Genomic DNA, 25,804 nt, shown 5'->3' with positions numbered 1-25,804 from the left:
AATTTAATTTCCAACTCCAAACACAATCTCTCAGAGCAGCAAATAAAAACCAGTCATTCGAGGTTTGCAAGTTTCCGATATGACAACAATTTGAAGAAACAGAAAAATGGTGTAAGTGTGGAATTTAAGAAAGAATATGTGAAACTCACCAAAGTTGCTTAACGCCCCCCCACACACACACACAAACACACTCCCCCAGGAAACGTATTATTATTAAACCACAGTCAAAGTCCCCCAATATCCAAAGGACTTACAGAATGCGATTTTGCACAGTTGACTTTCCAAAACAGTTGAACGATTATGCCTTTAAGAATCAAAACTTTAAGGGGTGCCTGGGTGGCTCAGTCGGTTAGGCGTCTGCCTTCGGCTCGAGTCGTGATCCCAGGGTCCTGGGATCGGGCCCTGCATCAGGCTCCCTGCTCGGTGGGAGGCCTGCTTCTCCCTCTCCCTCTCCTCCTGCTTGTGTTCCCTCTCTCGCTGTCTCTCTCTCTGTCAAATAAATAAATAAAATCTTAAAAAAAAAAAAAAGAATCAAAACTTTAAGATCATAACCACTCTCATTTTGGTACTTTGCAAGACATATTAAGTTTATAAATATAATCTCGCCCACTTCTTAATGACTTGCAGTAATCCTTACGAACATTCTTCACGGTGCCACACTGTTGTGACAGATAGAGCACCAGGACAAAAATAAGTCTTATTCATTTCCATTCAGTACCACAAACATCCATGTGTTTGCCTTCTCCACATGGGAGATGATGCTGAATTCTAAGAATAGAGACAGACGAAATCTGGTCCTATATCCAGGGTTGTTTATTTTCACTCAGGGAACGTGAGAGTCCAGAAGATGTACAACGAATGGTCACAGACAACTGGCCTTTCAGGTGAGCAGGAACCAGATCGTGAAGGAGTTTGAACTTGGACAGTATGAAGAAGGAAGAAAGCAGATGGAAAAATGAAGACGAGATGAGTGTGGAGAAGTCTGCTCTAGTCCAAACAGGAAATGATGCAACCTGAGCATCAGAGGCAGTAACAGCTCAAGGAGATGAAACCAATAGGACCTGGTGTCTATCTTCATGGTGGAATAAAGAAGAATCCAGGATGAGTTCTAAGTCTTTTGCTATAGCAACTAAGGGATGATGCCATTCGCTGAAATGGGAAATTTAGAGAGAATGGGCTTGAGAAGGAAAGGCACTGAATTTGGTTTTTCATTCATTTCTTCAACAAATATTTATTGGCCACCTAGTATATGCCAATCACTGGGTTGGCACCGTGGATACATGATGGTAAACAAAAAAAGACATGATCATGTCCTCCTCTTCAAAGGTATCCTGTCATTCTTAGATTAACCACTAAACTCCTTACATGGCCTACAAGCAGGGCGCATATTAAAAATAGCCAAAACAGGGGTGCCTGGGTGGCTCAGTCGGTTGGGCCTCTGACTCTTGACTTTGGCTCAGGTCGTGATCTCGGGTGGTGAGATCGAGCCCCACGTCAGGCTCTGCGCTCAGCTGGGAGACTGCTTGGGACTCTCTCTCCCTCTCCATCTGCCCTTCCTCACCTCTCAAATAAATAAAAATAAATCTTTTTAAAAGTAGTCAAAGAGCATTGAATAAGCAACACTACATGAGTACTGATCATCAGAACAGATGCCAGCATCTTGGGGCAGCATTTTAAGAACCTGCACTCCCTGCCCCATTATGCCAGGCATTACTCTTTTAATTACTAGATTGTGGGGAAGTCCAAAAGATGGGCTGGGCCACTGGACTGGTGGAGGGGGTGGGGGAGCTCTAGGGTAGCTCCGTGTAGCAGCCATTTATCAACTGTGCAGAAGTATGTTACTGTCTTAATGACAGCGTGGCCATATTGGTGCAGACTGGCTCACCATTGGGCCTGCTTCCAAGGCCTTCTGTGGTCTGGCATCTCTCCACTTCTCTGGCTTTATCTCCTGCCCTCGCTGCTGCAGCCACACTGGTCTTCTCTGAGTGCCTCGACCATACCACACTCCCACTGTGGAGCCCCCAAACATTTTGTTTCCTCTACAAACAGCCTCCTCCCTCCCTCCCTCAGCTAACTCCCATATATCCCTTCCCATCTCTTGACCCTGCCCAGTGACAATCCCTCATAGCACCATGTCCTTCTCCTCCCTCTCCATCATCATAGGCCAAGTTTACAAATATACTTACGTGGTTCCTCAGCTGACCCTCTCTTGTTAGCTCCGAGAAGGCAGAGATCATGTCTTTTGGCTGGGGCTGGGGATCCCTTCTGAGACAGTGCCCTCACGTGGTTACTGGCAGGAAGCCTCAGCTTCTCCCCAGATGGAGATCTCCTCACAAAATGGCAGCCAGCTTCCCCCAGAGCAAGCAATCCAAGGGAGTGAGGAAGATGCCTTTTGTGACCCAATTTCCTGAGGCTCACATTGTTGCCTCCACTTTATTCAGTTTATTAGAAGCGAGTCACTAAGTTCTGCACACACTCAAAGGGAGGGGAATTTGGCTCCACCTCTTAAAGGGAGGAGTGTAAAACACTTTGTGGACGTGTGTTCAAGTCACCATAAGGAACACTAACTCTGAGGACCACTACAGTTCGGAGGCTGATATCCTTTTGGGTGGAGAGGAGTGACATGCAAGCAGATAAAATATTATACAAAGTTCCCCGTACAGATACAGCAGTGTTTCTTCTCTAATATTTCCATTATATTTACTTCCTTTTCCTTGTTTTTAAAATAAAGTCAAGAGTCGTCATTTTACCCGTTATTGGGGGTGTACCTGTGAAGGTCCTTGGTGGGGAGGCAGCATTTTAGATGGATGTTATCCCAGAGTGACTGCTGTGCTGTGATTTCAGAAGAAATCCTCCACTGTTCCTGGGTTTGAAATTTACTCAGCAGAAGTCAGAGTCTTTCACTCCATGATTTGTCTTAAGGTTAAATGAAAATGAAGACTAGTTGTCTGGAACATCACAAGAAACGAACCCTGTCGTCCACATCTCATCAGCACAGCCAAACTGTGACGTGTGATCATCCCAGTCTCTCCTGGTAAGGTGCAGTGGATAAGGTGACTTGACCAAAATGGCCTCTGTCACATTGGATATCGCTCAACAAGTACATAGTAGTGGCCAAATTTAAACTCTGGGCTTTTTATGTCAAAGTCCTGGAGCTTTCCACCATAACAGGCTGACTGAATTCATACCAATATGTAAGTGACAGCTCCCAGCCTTGTGCCTTGGAGCATTGTTGCACAGATAGAGAAGGGGCGCTGATGGACAAGGGTGGTGGCTGGCCGAGTGTGCAGTCCAGGTCCCCTCAAACAGCCGGAGACAGAAGCCACACAGCTAACCGGGGAAGCTCAATATGAAGAATTATTAATCACAATGAAAGGGAGGATATAAGACAGAAGGAAACTCTGGTGTCCCAGCGGAAGGGAGAGGACCCAAGGAAAGACAAACTTGGAAGGCATTCAGATCTTACTGGAGAAGGTGTGGTTCAGCCCGCTGGATAGCCGGGAGGTTTACCAGTTCAGCCAGGCTGGAGCTGGTCTGGTTGCTGGGCAGGCAATTGGCCATCCTCCAGACTGCATCTGAGGGAGCAGGAGCAGGTGATTAGCAACTGGTGGTGTGGGCATGGGGTAAGAGTCTGAGAGCCTGCAGGGAAGGGCAGAAAGACTTCAGGGTGCAGTGTGTGTGTGTGTGTTTGTGTTGTGGGGAGGGGAGGGGGGCTTGCAGAGGAGGCTGCTGCTGAGTGTGTGACCCTCCAGGTCATAGGCAGCTCTGTGCCGTTCGCATGTAGAGGGGTGGGAGAGGGAGAACATGCAGAGGGAGTCTAGGTGCTAGCAAGGGCAAGAGGCCTCTCGAGTGTGCAGGATGTATGGGGACTCTAATTTCTATGTCAAGAGGCCTTCCAAAAGGTTATCACCAGGTTATCGCAAGGTTCTGAAGGAAGTCTGACCTCTTTTGATTCTCAAAATCTTAAGAATTAATTCAGCTGTACTTTAACTCACACTTATAAAGCACTTATTGTTGACTCTTTCAACAAAAATGTATTGCACATCTACTCTGTGCCAGGCACTGAGTTAGCTGCTATTGTTTGCAAGACGATAGATAAAAGCCAGCATAAAAAAGAAGACCTATACTGGGCCCTCAAGGCACCTAGAATCTAGACATATAGATCAATAGAACACAGTAGAGAACCGAGAAATGCAAGCACACAAATTGAACTATTTTTTTTTAAGATTTTATTTATTCATTTGACACAGAGACAGAGAGAGAGAGCACAAGCACAAGCAAGGGGAGCGGCAGAAGGAGAGGGAGAAGCAGACTCCCTGCTGAGCAGAGAGCCCGATGTGGGGCTCAATCCCCAGGCACCTGGGATCATGACCTGAGCCGAAGGCAGAAGCTTAACCGACTGAGCCACCCAGGCGCCCCAGCTCAACTAATTTTTGACAAAGTTACCAAAACAGTCTAATGGAGGAAAAATAGATGTACAACAAATGGTCCTGAAGCACTGGATATGCATAGGCCAAAAAATAAACCTAAACCTCACACCTCATACAAAAATTAACTCTAAATGGATCCCATAGTTGAATGAAAAACATAAAACCACAAAACATTTAGAAAATGTTCAGGATCAGGGGTTAGGTGCATGGGTCTTAGACTTGACACCAGAAAGCATGGCTCATAAGAGGAAAGTCTGGTGAACTGGGTATAATCAAAATTAAAAACTTGGAAGACCAAATTAAGAGGATGAAAGAGGAAGACCAGATGAACTGGAGTCTAGTGCGGCAAGAATACAAACTGCAAGAATCCATGTCTATCCTAGAGGCGTAAGCAAAGTGCTAGCACACAAAGGAGAAAGAGATTAATTTCAGCCAAGGGGATCTGAGAAGTCTGAGGAGGTGATAAGTAAACTGGGATTTGAGAGACAAGTAGGATTGCAACAGATGGACCCAGAACTATGAAGAGCATCCAAGGCAGAATGAGCAAAGGCCAGAAGGAAGAAAAGTACAAGAATGTTTACACAGTGCGTAGCCCCATGCAGCTTACGGGTGTCTGGGAGGAGCAGAGTGGGAAGTGAGCCTGGAGAGGTGGGTGAGGCACAAATTGTGTAACTGAGTGCAGTGTGGATATAGCCTGGTTCCCAGACAGCATAAGGCTATAAAATGTTAAATACGGTTAAGAGGTGCAGAGAATCCTGGCAGGTGGGAACTCCGGGCATGGGGATGAAGAGGATTATTTGGCCAGGAGTGTGATGCGAGATGCCCATCTGCTCCTGGGGGCATTGCTGGAGGGGAAACAGGAGGGAGGAGCTATGGGGCCCCCTGTCTTAGGCACAGGCTGGGACACCTGAGTCTGTCACCTTGCCATGGGTATCTCCTCCTCGCTTCTTCCCATGGCCTTGCTCAGACTGAGGGCAGAGGTGGAAAAGCTCACCTGTGGCAGCATTACGGTGGATGGATCCCACTCTGATCCCGCTCTGTGCAAGGTAAGAGCCACCCCTACTTCCCAGGTCTCAACTACAGTGGTGTATTTTAGCTGCAGGGGGAGAAAGTAGGTCAGTTAGCAAGTGGTTTAGGAAGTGCTTACTCAAGAAACACATCGCAGTCAATGATCTACTCTAGTTTTCAAAACTGTGGATACCCTGGGATTTAAAAAAAACTCAGTTTATTTTGACCATCAGAGTTTTACATCCGCTCTTTACATCTACTGACCTAATTCTATCAGGAAAACTTAAGCACTGTGGTTCCAAGTCTATTTTATCCCACTGTCAGTTTCTTCCAGGTGATCTTGCTGGTAGCTGGGGGTTGTAAGTCCATTCGCACAATCCGAGTAGCATTTCCTAATTTATTTATTTTTTTAAAGATTTTATTTATTTATTTGAGAGAGAGAATGAGATAGAGAGAGAGCATGAGAGGGGGGAGGGTCAGAGGGAGAAGCAGACTCCCTGCTGAGCAGGGAGCCCGATGCGGGACTCGATCCTGGCACTCCAGGATCATGACCTGAGCCGAAGGCAGTTGCTTAACCAACTGAGCCACCCAGGCGCCCAGCATTTCCTAATTTAAAGGCACACAAATCAGCGATCTTTTCACAACTAGGGGGACAGATCGCTGGATATTCACCGAGTTCTAATCTTTTAGTGAAAGGTTAAGGCTGTTGGAAGAAAGGACAAATGAACGAAAATATTATTGACAAAGAATGGGAGAGATAGATGGGGCTTCCTGAACGGGAGGAAAGTTTGAGTGTCTATTTTGGGTATTTAGTTGCTGGTTTCCCACCTCCCTGTGTTCCTTGCTCCCCTACCAAGTTATTCCAGGGGGATGTTTGTAATTCTTGTTCCATCATGGAATTTCCCCTTGACTAACCGCTGAATCTACAGAGGCTCACTTAAACGCTGATGGCGTCCACAGAAAAGCCAAAAGCCTGTCGATTGCCTTGTCGCTGCTGAGATAGGACAGTGGCTGATGGGACTGACAATAAGTTTCTGGGACATTATCAGCAAAACTAAACTGTAGCATTCCCTGTACAAGAAGAGTTTGGTTTCTGGCTTATTCTGCCAGCAGAACTAGCCAGGAACTCTTTATCCAAATTCCAAGTCTAAATTAAACACATGGTCTTAAAAAATGGTCAGAGAGATCATGCACATTTAAAAAAGGTCTCTTCACTTGCCATTCCCCGGAAAAAAAATTAATAGGCAGGGGGTAATTTCCCCCAGAAAATAGCAGTATCGTATCTTTGTTGGTTATCTGTTTCTTGAGGACGCTAGCCTGCGGCCTCTGTAGAATCTTTTCTTTCTCCCCAAAGTGAATATTGAGTCAAAAAGCAACTGACCTCACAGATCAAGAAAACCAAGCTCTCAGGTCACTGGAATTTCTTAAATTCTCTGTACATGTTATCTAAATACTACAGCTGTTCTTTAAAATATATTATAAACAAATGGTGTTGATGGGCTATAAAGTTTTTCCTGGCACAAGTATAGTATGACCTGGAAAACACACTTCATCATTCATGACTAGAATGTTCTCTCCAATGTATGCCAATAAAAACTTGGAATAATCCAAGATACACTTTATACATCTGACATTACATACAAGAATACGAGAATACAAGAATAGTGGCTCAGAAACTTAAACCCCATTGTTGGCAATCAAAAAAGAAAGTTCAGGGTGAGAGAGACTTTCTCAGAGGACTTTTGGCCAATGTTCATGCAAAAACATCAGGACGCAGACAAGGTAGAGAAGAGGCTGAGGAAGCTTCATAGAGAAGATGGCAGGAAATCAGGGACCTAGGGAGTGATTCAGGTTTCTTCAGGAAAGAAAAGGAAAGAGGACGTTCCTGACAAAGATCGCTGACAGCAGTCCCTAAGCTTCCTGGGCAGATCCGCCTGGTCCTCAAGTGTAGCGGTAGCACAAGATCCAGGAGGAGACATGTGGCTGGGGGGTGGGAGGGGGAGCAGGGAAGGGAGACGGAGGTCACGCTGTGAAGATTATTATCAAGTTGTCTTCTTACGGAATGTGAAATCATTGAACGTTTTTCACCGGAGCGCTACACAATAATGACTGTAATATAGCAAATGTTTGCTAGGTGTCAGATGTCCGACACCATGGCTAAAACCATCCCTGTGAAGTGTGAACTGTTCCCATTTTACAGGTGGGAAGAAATGGAGGCGCAGACTGATGAAATTATTTTTGCAAGATCAAACAGCGAATAAGTGGTAGGGCCAAGATTTAAACCTAGGGCGCCTAGGTCCAGAGCCCATTCTGTCTTGCTTCTTGAGGGAGTCATCACCTATTTTAGAAAGATAATTCCAGGGGCGCCTGGCTGGCTCAGTCGGTTAAGCACCGACTCCTGGTTTCAGCTCAGGTCGTGATCTCGGGGTCAAGAGACTGAGCCATGCATCAGGTTTGGCACTTGGTGCAGAGTCTGCTTGGGATTCTCTCTCCCCCTCCCCCCCCCCCCCCACTCTCTCTCTCTTTCTCCAAAAATAAATCTTTAAAAAAAATAATAATTCCATGGCTATATGGAGGATGAATGAGAAGAGAGACAGGAGGCAGGGAGGCCAGCAAGGAGGCCACTGCATTGGTCCAAATGAAAGCTGACCCAGGGCTCAAGTTGATAGGATTTAATGAACAAGTGGTTATGGAGGTGAAAAAGAGGGCAGATGTAAAAAAAAAAAAAAAAAAGACTGAGTCATCTCCATTGAAAGCCTGGGTGGGTGGTGCTGCCAATCCCAGAGACAAAAAACAAAGGAGAGACAGGATGGGTCAGGGGGAGAAGAAAGAATAGTGGGCTTTGTTTGAGGCCAGATGATTTCACATAGGAGGGACATTCAAGTAGAGGCATCGGCACACAGGTAGAGTAACTGAGCTGGAGAGGTCGAGGCTGGACACAGAGATGGGGGTGGATACTCTTGAAGGTCGTGTTTAGCTTCAGGGCTCCTCCCATGCACAAGAGCTTCCAAGCTCCTGGCAGGGGGCCCCCAACTCTATACTTCTGTCATCGTATGTGTTTGCGAACATTTCAGAAGTGGGTGGGTCGTAGCTGACATTGATTAACACTATGGCTGTTGACTTTCTTCCACCCCATCTTCCTCTTACCTTCCGCTCAGATCCAAGGGCATTGGAGTGCTTTGGACATTTGGGGGAACCTGTGTAGGAGAAATCTGAGTTAGGAACACCTACAGTTTGGGAATAATGGGGTATATCTGTATGGCTTCCATATAGAGTTAAGTTATTGCTAGCCATCTTAGTATAGAGATTTCATTAAAGAACGCCCTTCTGGGGCACCTGGTGGCTCAGTCAGTTAAGCATCTGCCTTCAGTGCAGGCCATAATCTCAGGGTCCAAGGATCCAGTCCCATGTTGGGCTCCCTGCTCGGTGGGATGTCTGCTTCTCCCTCTCCCTCTGGGTGCTCTCTTTCTCTCTCTCTCAAATAAATAAATAAAATCTTTAAAAAAGAGAGAGAGAGAATGCCCTTCCCCCAACTTATATAAACATCAGGTATCATAAACCTAGAAGTATCCCTGGATTGAGTTGGAGGTGATAATTTATTATAGTTGACAACTGAAGCCATGGGAATGACAAAAATCTCACAAAAAAAGAGAATGTAGCAAGAAAAGATCCCCAAGAATAAAACCTTCAGGAACTCACATGCTAGGTGGAAGAGAGCTGGACGAAGAAAGAGTTACCAGATAGGTTGGAAGAACATGAGAGTGTTGGGGGTTGGGAGCCAAAGAATGACTAGTTTCAAGATGGGACAACAGGCTGGAGGAGTATCATATGCAGAGGAGGAACTGTTCAACTAAATAGGTGGGTCGAAATGGCCTGAGAAGTGTCCAGGAGGCAAGAAACTAGAGGCAAGGAGGATAAGCTACTTTCTAAAGAAATTAAGTGCCATTTGCTATGTCCAGGATACCGTGCTCAGTGCTTATAAACGTTACTTTCATTTGTCAACTTGGCTGGGCCATGGTGCCCCGATATTTAGTCAAACATTACTCTGGATGTTTCTGTGAGAGTATGTTTTTTGGATGAAATGAACACTTCAATCAATGGTCTTTGAATAAAGCAGATTGCCCTCTGGAGTGTGGGTGGGCCTCATCCAATCAACTGAAGGCCTGCCTAGAACCAAGACTGACCTTCCCTGTACAAGAGGCAATTCAGCCAGCAGAGGCCTTCAGACCTGGACTGAAGTATCTGTTCTTCCCTAGGTCTCCAGCGTGCTGGTCCACCCTGCGGATTTTGGACTTGTCAGCCTCCATAATCACATGAGCCAATTCTTTATAATCTCTCTCTTCCATTTCTCCCATTGGTATAGAGACCTTTCTATATATACATGCTGTTGGTTCTGTTTCTCTGAAGAATCTTGACTGATACAGTTTTTTGGGATACAAATTTGTTTAAGAATGTCCTCAAGAAGCTTACCCAGTGTGAGGGGGGGTGGAATTCATGTCAGGCAGAGGAGCAGGAAAAGTTTCACTTAAGAGATTATGTTTAAGGTAGGCCCAGGGGGACAGATTGTATTTGGGTAAACAGTGACTGGGGAAACACAATTGAATGGGAAGGTATAGTTACATAAAGAAATGCATGGAGCCTTTTGAGCATTCATGGGAGCCCAGTTTGGATTTAGTGTGGTATGTATAAGAAATTGGAATGGACAAGTATCCATCGATCCATGGAAGCCAAAGTGTAGAGGGTGTTTTAATATTAGGAATGAGGTGTTTGTCATTCTTTTGTAGGAAACAGAATTATTTCTTTGAGCAGGAAGTCACACGATTGGGTTTCAGAGTATAAAGCATCCTGACTAACCCATGAGTTAAGTTCCAACCATTCTTTCAGTATATTGTGTGCCAGGCACTATGATAAGTATTATAGATATGGTAATAAAAGACACAGTGTCTGAATTCAAGGAGCTCACAGCCTGTGAGGGAGTGGGAGATGGAGAAGGGAAATATTATAATGCAATATTGATTAACTCTTTCGTAACAGTCAGTGTATGGTGTAAAAAGGGTCACAAAAGAGAGGCACCTAATCCACATGTGGATATGGGGCTGGGTTGTCACAGAAAGCTTCCTGGAAGAAGTGATCTGGGACAGTTTTTTGGAACCCCGAATAATTGTCTTGTAGAGATTAGGTCAGATCATTTGAAAAGGAGTTGTCATTTAATATGATCCAATCTAATAAAATGTTACAATGATGGTCAGGTCTCCCAGGTCAGACCTCAAAGACTTTCATAACTCATGACTATCTTACAACAGTATTTCCTGTCTTATGGGTCCCCAAAGCAAGAGGCCTAGGACTTCTTAATATGTAAAATCTGAAATAGGACGGATAAGATATTTAAACACTTCCATCTTCTTTCCTCATTCTATTCTTTTGCTTACAGCAACTCTCCCCAGAAGCTCTGGACCCAAGTCCTTCAGCCTGCCACAAGGCGCTCTGTGTTTCTCCCAAACCGGATTTGCCCCAAACTTTCCATTCTTTAGATGCTATGGACCTGTGTTAGAAAGAAAGCAATCTGATTGAACTAGTTAATCCTGACCTTCGAATGACTCTCAAACCCTGTTACCCTCCCAGAGCAATTTAAGTCTTTTAAGAGAGGATACCACAGGCACGCCTGGGTGGCTCAGTTGGTGAAGCCCCTGCCTTCAGCTCAGGTCATGATCCCAGGGTCCTGGGATGGAGGCCCACGTCGGGCTCCCTGCTCAGTGGGAGGCCTGCTTCTCCCTCTCCCACTCCCACTCCCTCTGCTTGTGTTCCCTCTCTTGCTGTGTCGCTCTCTGTCAAATAAATCAATAAAATCTTAAAAAAAAAAGAGAGAGAGAGGATACTACAAATCTTTGGTGAATTATAGGTAATAAAAACAAGGCCTTTGTGTATTTGTTGATATAGGCCATTTTTAAGTCAAGAGTTGAGAAGATGGGTCTACGCATCCAGTGTTAGTTTGCCACTTCAGGAAGTAAATCTCTGCTTCCCAATTTATATACACTCACCTTTAGTATCATTAAAATATTGTTGATTTGGCATCTGATGGACCAAAACGAGTTTTGAAAATTTTTTTCTAATGAATTAAAGCAGAGGATTTAAAAATCTGCTTCTTCAAAAAGAACTTCTGACTCATTGTCCTAAGTGGAAGAAATCATGATATTATTTCATCTTTATCCAGCTTCCTTTTGAATACTAAGCTGGTTGAATTATCTGTGTAGTTACAGTAGTGTAGCTGTTTTTCTAAGAGGAGCTAGCTTTTCAAAAAATCACACATAATGTACATTGCATGACTTGGATTCAATAAACAAGTTTAATTGAAAACTGTTTATTTGGCTCCTCTTCCTTAAAGTACACCTTTTCAAGACAAATAAGACTTATTGTAATACGTCATAATGCTAATACCAGAAGTTTTAAGGTCATAACATTTGAAACTTTAGCAGAGGAAGGAGTGGTTCATTATTAAATCAGTGCTTCCCAAACTCAGGCCACCAGACTGACCCTGGGTAATTCTTTCATCATCATCATCATCATCATCATCATCATCATCATCATAGGTTATGTTTATTTAGTATTTAATTCACAACAACTTCATATAAAGTACAATTATCACCCCCTTTTCCTGGATGAAGAAACACTGAAGCACAGAGAGGTTAAGTAACTTGCTTCATGTTACCTAGTAATTAGTAAAGCTAGGATATAAACTCTGGCAGTTTCAAGTTCCCTCCCTGCCCCTGCCCACCCGATTTTGACTCAGTCGATCTGGAATGAGCCCTGAAATCAGTATTCAAGTCCCTGGGTGATTCTGAAGCAAAGACGGGTTTGGGAACTATCCCATTAAATGAATTTACTTTGCACTGGATGGCTATATTCCTTACTCGTTTCTTAGAAGTAATAGTTCCTATGGCTAGTCAAGTGACACAGTACTCTTTCATCTGATCAGTAAACAAATACGTTTGAATACTCTTCAGCGTTCTTCAGGCACAATGCTGAGGGGCCTGGTGAACTTTAGAAATTACTGCATGACCCAACGCAGAGACCATCTAGTGTAAAGGCATATGTCATAAGTTGGCAATTAGGAAGAGATCACAAAAGCCTGGGTAGAAGGTGCACAGTAGGCTTCCTGGAAGGGGATGTGAGCTGGATCTCAAAAAGAGAGCAGGGTTTGCAAATGTATGAAAGGAAGAGGGAACTATTTCTGTTAAGGGAGGAAGCGAGCACTCATAAATAGTGATTTAAGACTGGTATTTGTGAGCCAACAGTAGGCCCAACCAGACTGGGTGAAGCTGGGACTTCCTTTTGGGAGGTGGCTGGAAATAAATTTGGAAAAGTAAGTTAGGACAAGATTACGGTAAACCTTAAGTGCCCAGTCAGAACTTGGACTGAACCCTATGAACAATGGGGGGGGGGGCATTAAAAAGTTTGAAAGGACAAAGATACAATGATGAAAGTATCAGCTGGGAAAGAACCCTCTGCAGTCAGTCACTGTGTAGACTGGAAGGATCGACAAGAGAGGAGAACCAGGAAAACCATTTAGAAGGTTAAAGGAACAAGATAGGTGTGGGAATCTATCTTAGTGAAGTAGTGGATATCTGTGGACCTGGGAGTCACTGGATCAGGTTATGCCACTGACCAAGCTGAGTGACTTGGAGCGCATTGCCTACTATCTCTCTGAGTCCTGGGATTCTTCATTGGAAGATGGGTATGATAATGATAATGTCTGCCCTCACAGACTAAGCCAAAATAGACAGAGGATTTCTCTAAGATGGTGACCAGCTCTGGGGTACAAGGTAAACGGGTCAGAATTTTTCACTTTCAGGCCCCTGTGACTTGGAAAATGGAAGACGCTTTATGGAAGACAAGGAAAGAAAGGCTAACTAATACTTAGTGTTTCAGGAATTATGCTGCGATTATAAAGGAATTATCCTTCCCAACAACCTTAAGAGGTAGGTATTTTTATCCCCATTTAACAGTTGACTTAACTAGAGGAAAATATAGTTTGAGTCTGAATATAAACGAGAGTCTGCCTAAATCTAAAACTGGGGCTTTTTGAACTTCATCATATTGCTTTAGACTTATAAAGTTCTATTTTATTTCACTGGTTTTGTCCTAATATTCTAGTCTGAGACCATTTTGAATTTTGATTCTGACCTCTATCCAGGTAATCATCCCTCCAAATTTTGTGTCATCTGAAAGAGGGACATCCATTTTGCCGAGGTGGAGGAGGAAGGATTTTTTTTGGAGAGGAAAGAGAGTAGATGCCCTTGATCTGTTAGGTCTAAGGCAAGGTTACCTGCCCAGAGTAGAAGTGGTAGGGATGCAGCCTGGTTATGAAGTGGCGGGAAAGCCAATGGAATAGTCTAGCTGCTAAGAAGGATAGTGCAGATGGGTAGAGAGTAAAGGACAGAAGGAAATTAACAACCAGGACCGAGGCAGGGAGAGGGTAGTATAGGTGGATGAAATACTTCTATCAAAGAAAAACAGAGAATGGGATAAACAAACAGTAAAGGGAAAGTTGGCCCACTCAGCTGGTATATTAGCTGCGGGAGGTCTCAGACAAGGAGACCATATTGAATGATAACATTGAAGAACACGGGTTAGGGAAGATGAGACAGACCGTTGTCTGAGGAAAGCTCAGGTTCCAGTAAAGGGGAAGAAATGAGGATATAAATGAAGCCATATATGTATAGTGGAAAGCGTCATCCACAGGGACAAGCCTTCCATTCTTACCTTCAGTCTTACCCTGTGCCCACAAAAAGTTGTTAAATATATGTAAATGGGGGATGGGATGTTTCTTCTAAGAAAAACCCATGTTACTCAGGATGAACTGTGGACTCTGGGATGAACTCGGCCTAGGATTTCTACCCCAGCGTCATACTAGAATCTCTGTCCTGTTCTAGTTTGAGGCAAAACAGGAGGTTATTCACCACATCTTTTGCCCGGATGGCATCATTGGGAATCCCTCCTTGCTTGTTCATGGAATCAGCCAGCCCTCTGGTATGTTGGGAACCTTGGTATTAAAGCAGGAGCCCCTCACTAAGTGTGGGGCAAGTCCACGCTTTGTCCACCCTCTGTCACCGTAGGAAGCCCAGTGGCTATTTGTGCTGCCAATTTTAGTATTTAGAATATTTCAAGTACCCAAGTGACGGTTAATTTCAAGTGAATGTCATTAACTACTTCAGGTTACAGGTGAAAACATTTTTGGTCATCTCCTACCATCCACACATGTAAATCCTTATTCTCTTCTTGATTTGTCTCTACAAAGATTAATGGTAAAGTGATTCTTTGTCATTTGCCCAAAAAAAAGAGTTGGTTCAAGAGTTTGCACAGGGGAGCCCCGCTGGGTTTTCCTTCGGAAACGATTTTAAAGAGAGACACACACGGAGCAGCTCAGGCTTCCAGGGACTGATGGCTAAGGCCTGCAAGCGTAGAGGCTCGAGAAGCCGCCACACGCTTCTTGGAAGTCCGTGCCTGATTTTCAGGGCCACTTGCCCACCTCTGACCCGCTCCTCGGGCCCGTCGGGGATGTTGCGGGAGGCGTATTAACCGGTGTGCTTGTGCCTGTGTTCCACGTTGGCTCGGGCCGTGTGTGGTATGTGCGCCCAGGAGAGGGGCGGGGGGAGGTGCAAGACCCTCTCTTTCAGGGTGTTTTGGGGCAGTTTCTCCAGAGGCCGGTGCCCCCAACCTCAAAAGGTGACCCCTCCTCGTTAGGTCCGAAGTGGCGGGAAGCCGGGTCTTCTGAGGCTCCCAAAGGCGAGGGAGGCTCTAAAACCCGGAGGAGGATCCGGTGCGCCCGGCCGCCGATGGCGCGGGCGCTCGGGGAAGGGGCCACGGGCTTTCAGGTAGAAACACGCCCCGCTCGCGGCTCCTCGGCCGGCGCGGGGGGCGACCCCGGGGCAGTGGCCGCGGCGGGCGGGAGGTTTCCGGGCCCCTCCCGCGCCTCGGGCTGGTGTGGAGATGGCGGCGACGGTTTCCCGGCTCCCCCGCCCCGGACGCCGATGGCGGTGCGTTCCGGCCCTCCCCCACCAGCTTCTCCCCTTCGGTAGCCGGAGCCGGTGAGGCCGGGAGGGCGGGGAGCCGAGGAGGAAAGGCGAGAGGGCGGAGGTTGCGTGGTGCAGGCGGCGGCGGCGGCGGCGGCGGGAGGAGGGCCGGCGGGCGGGCAGGGGAGGAGGAGGAGGCGGGAGCCGTGTCGCACGCAGCTCCAGGCGGGGCAGCCCCGGCGGCTGAGGGACGCAGCCAGACCTTGGCGGGACGGGGATTTAACCGGGGCCCGGGCTCAGCGATCAGGTGGAGACGTCGCCCGAGCCCTTTAGGCACCAGGGAAATGCGGGTGAGTGGCGGCGGCGCGGGGGCCGAGGGCAGGCGGCGGCGGCGCAGGCCCGGGCCGGAGCCGCGGTGTCGCAGTGACTGGGGCCGCGGCGGCCGAGCCCAGGCGCCCGGCGAGGCCTGAGCCGCCGAGCCGCAGCGGGGCGGAATGGCGGCCGGGCCGGGGGACTCGTGGGCGGAGGACGCTGGGGCGGGAGGGGAGCGAGCGGGGCCGGGCCCTGAGTCACCCCGGCCGGCTCGGGCCTGGCCGGGCCGCAGCCCCGGACGCGGGCTCCGAGCGGCCAGGCCTGGACTACGCACTGGGGAAAAAAAAAAAAAAAAGCCCGATTCATCGCGCCCGAGGCGGCGGCCTTGTGGCGCCGGCCTCTCTCCCGGCCGCGACCGGGCTCGGGCTGCGGGGCTGGGCTGGCGGGCGGGCGAGCGGCCCTGGGCAGCCCGGGCGTTCGCGCCTCGCCTCCCCTCGGCCCCTCTCGTACGGCGACCCCTCGGGGCGCCCGGGCTCGTGCCCTTTCTCCCCCACCCCCTCGGGACCGCTAGTCCCCTGTGCGTCGCTTTTTCTCCCCGACTCGTGCTCTCAAGAAAGTACTGGGTTCGCGCGCAGGAGGAGCCGCGGAGCCGGGCTCTGCTTTCCGGTTCCCTGCCCGCGGCTCTCGGGGTCCCCGCCTGCATTGTTGCGACTGTGCAGGTCGCTATTATTGGGTAACAGTCGCCCCTCTGCCCCGTTCTCTCGGGGGAGCGGACCGGGGAGGCGCGCAGGGATGCGAGTGCTGCGGCCGAACGGGACGTAGACCCCCGGTGCCCGCGAGTCGGGCCGGGCCTCGGCGCGCCCCCGGCCCTGCGCCCGGCGGGAGCGCGCGCTGACCCCGCAGGTAACCCGGGCGCGGGCGGCTGGCGGCCGGCGTGGGGCGGGGTCGCCGCGAGCCTCTCTCCGCCACCTGTGCCGCGCTGGGTTCTGTGGACGAAATGGTTAAGCGACAGGGAAGTGCTTTATGAACATTCCTTGAGACTGATCCCCAAAGTTAAGGGTTTTCTGTCTTTAGCGAGCTCTTTGCCAAAAACAGGATTCTCTTTTCCGATTGGATCACTGGTGTTGCTTTTAGTTCGTACTCGGGGTTAGTGGTAAGTGTGCAAATACGGAATTGCAGTTAACTTACTCAAGTTATTTATTTGCTGTGTGTAATTGTCCTTCCCTGAAGTGGCGTTTAAGACAAAGTTAGGAGTGGAGTATATGGTCGCGCTGTTTTGAAATGCGCTTATCGGAGTGACAGAAAGGGAACTAAATTAAATTCACTTTTACTTTGAGCCCTGAGTTCCTAGGACCTAAACCTATCCTAACACTCCGCAGCAGTGTGTGCAGTTTTAAGTTTAACACTTCATCTTGTGGCCACCGTGTTTACCTGATTTTCTGAAATCCTGGGGAGTTTATGGCTTGTGTAGCAAGGTAAGAAATAGCGTTTGAAAAGCAAAACCAGTTGTTTTGTTTTAAAAGAAATTTGGACTTTCTTTGTTTAAAAAGGGTTCTTGGATACCAGAAATTTTTTTTTTACTTGGAAGTGCTGTTTGTTGCTTTCCATGGTAAGTCAAATAGTCGCATCGCATTTCCAATTCCGAAGTCCGCAAGCTTTAACCCTACTATGTCCATTTTTGGAGGTTTCAGGAGACTGCTCTTTAAGTTTGAGAGGGGTGGCTGAATTACTCTCTGAAAATATTAAGCTTTTTTTCCTCGTTGGCACCATCTTTTAAAAACGACTGTGCTAAAAAAAGAAAAGGAAACACTGTAGATACACTAGGATTTTAACTTATAATACTCTTCCTCTCTCAGCCACATGCTCAGGTCCTTGCAGCCATGTGTCCCAGTCCTGATGTCTGGGAGGCCACATCAAGAGGCCTAAGGGACACATGAATGGCTGGGCTGATTCTGCTGTTTGCTTCCATATTATAAGCCCTAAGACTCCTTTGCTTCTTGCTGAATATTGTCTTCTAGGGGTAATTAACTTAGTGTTGATTGTCATTACAGCCTTCATACATTTCAGACTATGAATTCCTTGAAGGTAGGGGATATGCCTTATTTTTGCATCCCCAAAGAGGCATAGAACTTGGTACCTGAGTTGTTTTTTTGAATGAATAAATCTGGAATATTTCCCCCAGCGTTTGACCACTTCTGATGTGGGCTGCAGAAAACACGTCTTATGCTGGTAAGAATGCAAGTTTTATTATAATTGCTGTTACAGACCCCGGGATCGAATACTGTGCCCCAACAAAAAAACGCTCGGGTTTTCTTTAGCTACGGAAATCCAGGAAAGTGGTAAGAAAACAAGTAGCGAAACTTTAATTAGCTCTTCTTCCTTCAGAACTAGTTTTAAGGTGCAGTTATTTATTTATTTATTTATTTATTTAGCAAAAGATTGACGTATTTTCCCCTGGGTTAAGTATTGCAGCCTTGCTTTTGAAATGCAATCTTGGTAGCTGAGGCTCTTTCTTCCCTATTGAAGAGCTGGCGCACACCCGGTGGTGCTGCTGGGGTTGGATGTGGCCTCTCTTGAAGGAGAGACTTCTTGGGTCCTTGAGGGCCTTTGTTCAGAAATTCACTCCCAGTATACCCAGCAGACATGCTGTGCCTTTCTTTCAGTGTGGAAAATTAAAATGAATGTACTTTATTTTTTTAAAGATTTTTATTTTTTTAAGTAATCCATCCAGTGTGGAGCTTGAACCCACAACCCCGAGATCGAGTTGCATGCTCCTCCGACTCAGCCAGCCAGGCGCCCCAAAATGAATGTACTTTAAATTGAGGAGTTGTTACTTGCCATTCTTCAAATTAAAAATGAGGGCCCAAAAAAACTTAGGAGTGTGTGTGTATTTTTCTTTGCTGTTTCAGCCCTGCAGAGTTCCCAAAACCACAGCCCTTGTATCTTTAGCAGCTGAGTCAATCTGGAATAGATAGGATGGCTTTGGGGGACCATGGGCTTGTTTTGAACTTTGTCTTTTACATATGCCTAGAGAAGAGAGTATACCATTTCTAAGGGCCAATTCTAGGTTCACTTTGCTCTTTTTTCTGATACCTGGTACTTTTTCAGTAAAGTGTGTCGGTTGCTTTTCAAAACTGAGAAGTAAACATTAAATGAGGAATCAGATTTGAGTAAAACACTTAACTTTATTCTGTTTCTAAGGACTTTCAGCTTCCTGTTTATAACATGTACATTCAATAATGCATGCTATAATCAGAATTATGATACTTAATGACGTTACGATTTTTATTCATACAGATATTTTCCAGCCATATGTATGTTATTTATTCATTCATTTATTTTTGCTTAGGACATTTTGCATAGAACATTTTGCTTGGTAGAGAAGACCTGGCTGGGGTCTAATTCGAGCTTAACTTTGCTGGGCCTCTATTTCCTCATTTGTAAAATAAGATGGTTTTTAAATGATACTATTTTAAGATTTCTTTAGGCCTTCAGAGTGTGTGGATTCTGTGGGAATGTCATCGCTTTTAGCAGCATTTGAAAAACTGTCCTCTTCTAAAGCATAATCTTACTCATATTGGAAAAGCTGACTTGTGAAGCCTAAGTTTGATAGTCATTTAAATTTTTTTCCCCTTGGGAAACCTGGATCAAGTAAGCAGAGTCCCCTCACTGGCTTCCACTCCTTGCTTCAGCATCACTGTGGTGGTTTCCCGTGCTCTTTTGTCTGCTTCTGCTCCAGCTTCCCCTCTGTCTGGAGTACCATATCCCCTTCTGTCACCTGACAGACTCCTGCTTCTTCCAAAGGGCTCCGCTTAGGCCCTGACTTCTCGTCCCATCCCGTCCCTGGGGTCCCATGAGGCCCTGCCTGGGTCACTGTCCTAGCACTTTACTCTGTGGCTGGACTTGTTGGCTCCTCCCACTAGACAGACCTCCGTTAGGGCTGGGAACGTATGATACACATCTGCCCCCTGTGCCTAGCACCCTGCCTGCGTCAGCATTCATTTACCTCCTGCTGTGTTCAAGAACAAACACCCACCTGCAGTCTTTACCAGACTTCATGAGGTGTAAGTACTGTTGTCTGCTCTGCCTTGCAGCGTGTAGGCGGAGAAGCTGAGGCTGTGAGTGGTTAAGGTCAGGCCTCCTAGTAGGTGGTGAGCCTTAAACAGGACAGAGGGACTCCAGAGCTCCAGCTTACAGCCAGACGCTTCCCAAGTGTTTTATATGAAAGTGGAAGAGGAGATCAGAATGAAAATGCTTTAATGATTGATAACTGATAATTGATCATTAATGACAATTCATTATGCAGAACTCTGTTGACCACCAAGCCTGAACTTATTCTTCTTGGTCTTTCAGTAACTGGTGTACACTGAAGGAGAGTAATTGGACACTGGTGGGATAGAAATGAACAGTTCTGGAACTTCGAACTGTCGTTGAATTGGGTGTGATGTGATTCATTGGCCTTGCAAAAATTTATAAAACCATTTTAAGACTATTCAGATCTAACAAGTTGCAATTTTTAAAAAGGCCTGTGTGAGAAAATATTTTGGAAAACAGGTTGTATGAAATGTGTGCAGCCATTTAAAATCTGTGTGCATAAAGTGTGTATGCACTCATGAAGACATTTAAAGTAGTACAAAAAGGTTGTAATTTTAGGGTGGTGAACTTGTGTGCTTTTTAATGTCTTCTTTAAAAATTTTTTAAGAAACAAAAGATAATACGAATAATCTTAGGATGGTGAAGGCCTCTCCCAGCACAACACCAGAAGTGGGAACTGTAAAGGAAAAAAATCAGAATTATTAAGCTCCTCTATGCTAAAATGCCATAAAGAGAATAAGGGCAAGTGGCAAACTGAGAGAAATATTGTGACTTAGAAGCAGTTTAACTTTCCTTACTATAAAAAGAGGGCTTGTAAACCAAGGGGATAGATAAAAGAAGGAGCAGGAAACATGAAGAAAGTTTCAGCTTCACCAGCAGTACTCCTAGAAATGCCAATCAGTGAGATACTGGTCTTAAAATTTTTGGCCTAGATTAAAAAATAAACCACTTCTGGTGAGGGTAGGGAGAAATGAGCCCACTCATACGTTGCTAGAAAGAGTAATTTAGTATGACTTTTCTGAGAGAAATATGTGACAAACGCTTACAAAATATGTGTGCCCTTTGAAATAGCTAATCTGCTAAAGTTTAGTCTAAGAGAGAAACTGATTAGTAGATTAATACTTTGTCATGAGAACACTTATTTAACACCTTTGAGCATGTGTTTTCAGTTTTTTGCTACCAACGGTGATTATTTCATCATTTTTAGATAAATTTGCATTTCTGTAATTCTGTATTTAATGATTATTCAGTGAATATTAAATGACAGAAACATGCTATAAAGCAATAAATGTAGTGTCTAAAATTTTAGGTTGTTGGTATGTGAGTATATACATTTAAAAAAAGGGCGGGGATCCTAAACCAAAAAGTTAATAGTGATTATCTCTGAGCAGTGGATTTATGGGTTATTTTAGTTTAGTCTTGTTTTCATTTTTTCTCCAGTTTTCTACAGTGCACATGTATTTATAGTACAGTGAAGTAATTGATAGAAACAACCCAAAAAAGGCCAGTAGAGCCAGCGGGACTCCTTGCCAGTGAGGTGTTTCTGCTTGGTGTCGTGCTGAAAGGGCCTCGGTGTCGGCTTTGCGAGCGTCCCTGTGCGGGCGTGCTGGCCCCGACCGTTCGGTGTGTGAGGGCAGGGCCGCCTGATTGTCTCCCCCGCCCCCCCCCGCGTTCTTCAGGTCCCCTCAGATTTCATGCTCTTCGTGAAACCCTCTTAATCTCATGAAACTCATTTATGTTTTGATATTTTATTATAACACCGAATTCCATACTGACCAATTGTCTTGAGTATGGAAGCTTCCTTTTCTTAGTGACACTGTGAACTTCCTATCCTTTTTTTGCTTACTTGATAACTCCTAGTAATAGTAGGTGCATTTTTAGATTGAATGTGTAAACCTATGGTCGTTGTGCTTCATATAAATTTGCTAAAAATTGGAAGAAAAATTTTTTGGCACACCTTGTGCTGTAGCTTGGAAAATTGAAATGTTACCATTGACTTAAGAAATGTATTCTAAGTGACAAATGAGGATTGCCATTGGAATGATGCGGAAAGGGGTGCACAGAAGTACGGCACCAAATGCCAGGAATAAAATGGCCTTTTACTATGTAGAAATTAGTTAACCATATACTAAGTGAAATAGTTAAGTATGCCCGAGAAGCTGCCGAAAGGCCGGGGCTCAACCACCCCCGCAGGGTGGAAGGAGGCCTGCTTTGGCCAGACTGGGGGACGTTTGGCTTGTGGGAGGGTGGAGAAGAGAAAGTCCAAGAGTGGTTTCTTCTAACTTCCACCATGTTAAAGATTTAAAATCCATGAAAAATTTCCTTGCAGGTCCGTCTTACATGTAATAATACCACTATTTACTCAGCACTTAGTATGTGCCAGAAATCAGGCCAAACCCACGCTGGTAACTTTGGAGCTGCTCCCCCTCAGCTTTCTGCTTCTTGCCTCACTTTGGACAGAAGCCTTTTTCCTGTGTTCCTGGTTGATGATAGCCAAGGACACGGTGCCGGAACGTTTTACGAGTGCGCAGGGGCTCCCCCAGTCAGTGTCTCTCCTGTTTGATATGGTGAAGACTCCCAAGAGGGGACCCAGAAAACACAAAGCCAGGGAGGGCTTAGTGATGCTGAAGATACTCAAGCTGTTGAGCACTTTGCCCAGAGCCTCCCTTTGGCGGTACCTTCGTAAATGTTCTGTGTGTAGGGGACTGTGCCGTGTACTAGATGTTCTGTGTGTAGGGGACTTTGCCGTGTACTAGATGTTCTGTGTGTAGGGGACTTTGCCGTGTACGGGTTGTTTTGTCATGTCGACAGTTTAGCTGGGGCGTTTCTCTGGTGAGGCCTATCGCGCATATAATCACTCTTATATGGTGAAGCTTCCTATGCTTTTGTTTTTTTTGTTCACTATTTTTATAATGAAGGTGCTCAGCTTTACTACACATTTACTACTCCACATGTTACTGCATTTTCAGTATTTTTATTTGTTTGTTTAGAACAATATTTGCCCGTCTGTGTTCGCTGACATGTAAGGTATGAGGGTGGGAGGGAAGATCTGTGAATAAATAAATTTAGGAAATGCTGGGTTGCATATTGAGGGACCTTTAATATGTTAATATATGTTGCCGTTACAGGGAGATCTAGATCTTACAGGGGATTTATGTCTTATAGGGTGTGTATGTCTGTATACATACGAGGTGTACCCTTAATTTAACATAGCCTTAGAGGGAAGAGAACCCTATTACCATATTAAGGAACGCATTTTGTTTTGTAGAACACATACTGATTTTAGAACCATAGAATGAAAAATATGTGCCTTGCAGTAGCAAGTAGTAGTAAATCGACGTGTTCATTTTTGTTCTGTCTTTGGTGAAGCACTCTGATTGAGTCTGGAAATGCTTGTGTTTGGAGCAATGTGGGAAGTGACGTAGAGACTGCAATCCTAATGAATACAGTTAGATGTGTAGTTGTCTAGAAACGATTTCTGCTTCACTTTATTCCATGTCTGAATCCTAAATGCTGTTACAGAAGTAGCTGAAAAAAATTTTTTAAGTGCATGGATTAGCATTAATCTATAATCACTGCTGAGGAACACCAACAAATCAAAGTGTATCACTCACATTTTCTTGGTGGTGTCTTATTAAAAGTACTTTAAAACCTGGAAAATAATGGTTTATGACATTAACTACAAAGATATTTCAAAAAAAATTTTTTTTCTTTAAAACTCTTAACTCTCTGGACTAGAAAAACATTTCAGTCCACTGAAAATCAGACTTCATGTCTCTTTATTCTCCTAGATTTTTTCCCTGGTGTGTGACATTGGTTCTCCTGCATTTCCAGCTCTGTGGTCTCCAGAGCGTGAACAGCGTTCCAGGAAACATCAGATTCGTTTGGGAAGGTCCATTTTCTGGAGCATTTCGGCCTCTTTAAGGAGGGGGATGCAACATGCAGTGATTCCCAAAGTTCTCGGCGGGGTCACCCTTTTTCTTCTTGAAAGATCTCTTGATATTAGAGACTACTTTGCTCTCCTAGTTCTATCTTTTCTTCTCCAGATGGACATTCAGGAGATCCCTCTTTGACTTGATTCTCTGTTCTAGTTGATTCTGCTGTCGGGCCTTCCAGTTTTGTTTGGCTGAAGCAGTTGTGATGGTTCTAACTGTTGGCTCACTGGCCTCCTGCTGAGCTTCCCTTGGTCATCCTCCTGACTGTCCTTGGGGCTTTCTGTCTGGCTGCCCTGCCCTGACTTCCGTCTCCGCTTGCCCCAGGCTCCTCTCTTGCTTGGTAAGCTGAGTCCAACTTCTCTCTTGATAGCATTGTATCTGAGACTTCAGTATGTTCCTCTAGTGTCCATATTCAATGCACCCCCAGTCTTACCAGTTCTTTCTTCAAAATGCTCTGTACTCCCACCTTCTTTTTTGGTTCTAGCACCAGCTTCCTATTGCCTTTACTTCCTCGTGCTGCTTCACCTGTATTCAGGATCTGCTGGGGGTCTGGTGACTAGAGCCTGACCCGGTGGGTATTTGAGTCACCGTGATTTGGTAGAGCGGGCTCTGCTTTTGGTTCTTGACGGCCCTTTACCTCGCAATCCCATCCCCTCCGCAGAAGCTCAGAACAGTACTGCCAGTCCAGCCCCGGGCACAAAACTAGCTCGCTGCCTGGCGCACTTGACAGCAGGCTGCTTGGGTGGGTTTCTGGCTGTTTGTCCTGCCCTGGTTCTTCAAACTGGGAGTATGATTTCTATAATAAAACTTAATGGAATTTCAATAAACCAAACCAATTTGGGGGAGTTCTTTTAACTTTGAGATTTTACCTGCAATGTAGAAATTTTCTTTTGGTAAGGCTGATTTTTGAAAAATGTCAATGGTAAAAGAATTCAGACTAACCAACAAGCCATGTTACAGTAAAATTTCCTTTTGAACGTCTAGATGTGGTGTAAGGTAAACATCCACATTGCTTTTTTTGGTAGATATATTAGGGGTGTGTGTGTTTGTAACTAGGACAGTAGATTCCCTTAATAGTTGTAGTGAAAAGTAGTTTTAAAACATATTCAGATGACTCCCTTGGCAGCAGTGAACTACAGTTTCACATTAAAAAGAGGATTTTTTTTTTTTTCCAAAATGCGGAGGAGAGGGTTTTGTTTTATTGAAGGTGTTAGTATAGACTAAGTGAATATGTACATACTGTGTGTGGTCTGAAAAAATGAATCCTAAAATGTGCTTCTTTCTATAATTCATTTTACTTATACCTTGCATAAGTTGGTTTCTTTGCAAAGTGTTGATGTGTAAGTTTTATTTTAGAAAATTGAGTTGTTTGTGAAACTCAAGCCCTCTGAAGTGTCCTTTTTTTTTTTTAAAGATTTATTTATTTGAGAGAGCGTGCGGATGGAGGGAGGGGGAGAGGGAGAGAAAGAGAATCGTAAGGAGGCTTCATGCTCAGCACGGAGCCTGACATGGGGCCCCATCTCACCTGAGATCATGACCTGAGCAGGAACCAAGAATCGGATGCTTAACCAACTGAGCCACCCAGGTGCCCCCTTTTTTCATATTTATGTGTGGGTTTTAATTATTGTAGAAGTGCAAGAGAAGCACGTTGATATTTCTTTTGCCCCTAAATAATAACCTACAAAATCACCAGTTTTATGTTGACTACAAAAACCAGTTGTACACCCTATAGAGAAATTCATTACAAATTTTTGCAACTAGAAAGAAATATCTTGACTCTGAGCAGTTGTGTTTTTTTTATTTTGTTTTTTAAAAGTGAAAATGCTAGGAGCTTAAACCTGTTTCAGAATCCTCTTAGGGGAAGCTGGTATTTGGGGTTTATCACATTTTTCCCTTTGTTATGGATATGACATTGTTTTGAGTGAGGGTGGGGAGCAAGATTTAAAAGAAAAAGAAAAAAGCCCCCTCTCACCTGCCTCCAAAAAAACCCAGCCCTCTGTTACTAAATTTATCA

General features: G+C 45.3%; 1 protein-coding gene across 6 annotated transcripts in view; it reads left to right on the top strand.

The window, feature by feature from the left end:
* Nucleotides 1–14,855: 14,855 nt before the first annotated feature.
* Nucleotides 14,856–25,804, top strand: part of CUL1 (cullin 1) — a 100,345-nt gene continuing 89,396 nt past the window's right edge. The window contains exon 1 of one of the 6 annotated variants that reach the window (XM_032401383.1): nucleotides 14,856–15,060. The gene's annotated coding sequence lies outside the window, so the exon portion shown is untranslated. Of the gene's footprint in view, nucleotides 15,061–15,245; nucleotides 15,311–15,413; nucleotides 15,524–15,618; nucleotides 15,799–25,804 lie in introns of those variants that run through there. The other 5 variants (XM_032401384.1, XM_032401386.1, XM_032401385.1 and 2 more) reach the window with 5 other exon arrangements.

This window comes from Phoca vitulina, unplaced genomic scaffold (genome assembly GCF_004348235.1).
Source record: "Phoca vitulina isolate PV1807 unplaced genomic scaffold, GSC_HSeal_1.0 scaffold4, whole genome shotgun sequence".
Taxonomy (NCBI): Eukaryota; Metazoa; Chordata; class Mammalia; order Carnivora; family Phocidae; genus Phoca; species Phoca vitulina.
Note: the sequence above shows the minus strand (reverse complement) of the source record. Positions and strands in the feature narration are given on the sequence as shown.